Below are 494 nucleotides of genomic sequence, written 5' to 3'. Positions count from 1 at the left end.
GCGCCTGCTGTTCGCGAGAGGAAATAATAGTTGCTTTGTCTGCAAGTTTAATACATCTTACATTTGCAATCAACTTCCTAAAAAGCACCTTTTTTAGGAAAGGATCGGATTCAGTGAATTTGTATGTTTTGTTAATCGTTTTCTTTCGTGTCGCGTTTTCACTGTCCCGCAAACCTGCCAGCACAAACCATGCCAGCTGTGCCCTCCGCCCTGCGCAATGCAGCGACCTCGACTGCCTCTTCGGAGTGATTTTTTTTTCTCTATTAGATCCGCACTGGGAAGATGTCCAGGTACGCGGAGCAAGTTATTGCAAACATGTATGCTCGGAATAGAGCCCGTTTCCGCAGAAACCACTTGGCCACGAAACGAGCGCGTAGTGATACGCCTCCTTTTTTTTTTTTCTTGCGGACTACTTGCGTAGCTGTCGCTGCGTTGCACCTGATGTATGCAACGGAGTGTAGTGCACTCTCCTGACCTTTTTAACGAGGGCCCCT

The sequence above is a fragment of the Amblyomma maculatum genome, chromosome 5, assembly GCF_055883805.1.
Source record: "Amblyomma maculatum isolate TAMU_Amacu chromosome 5, ASM5588380v1, whole genome shotgun sequence".
Lineage (NCBI taxonomy): Eukaryota > Metazoa > Arthropoda > Arachnida > Ixodida > Ixodidae > Amblyomma > Amblyomma maculatum.
The sequence above is the reverse complement of the archived record's forward strand: the minus strand, read 5'-3'. Positions refer to the sequence as shown.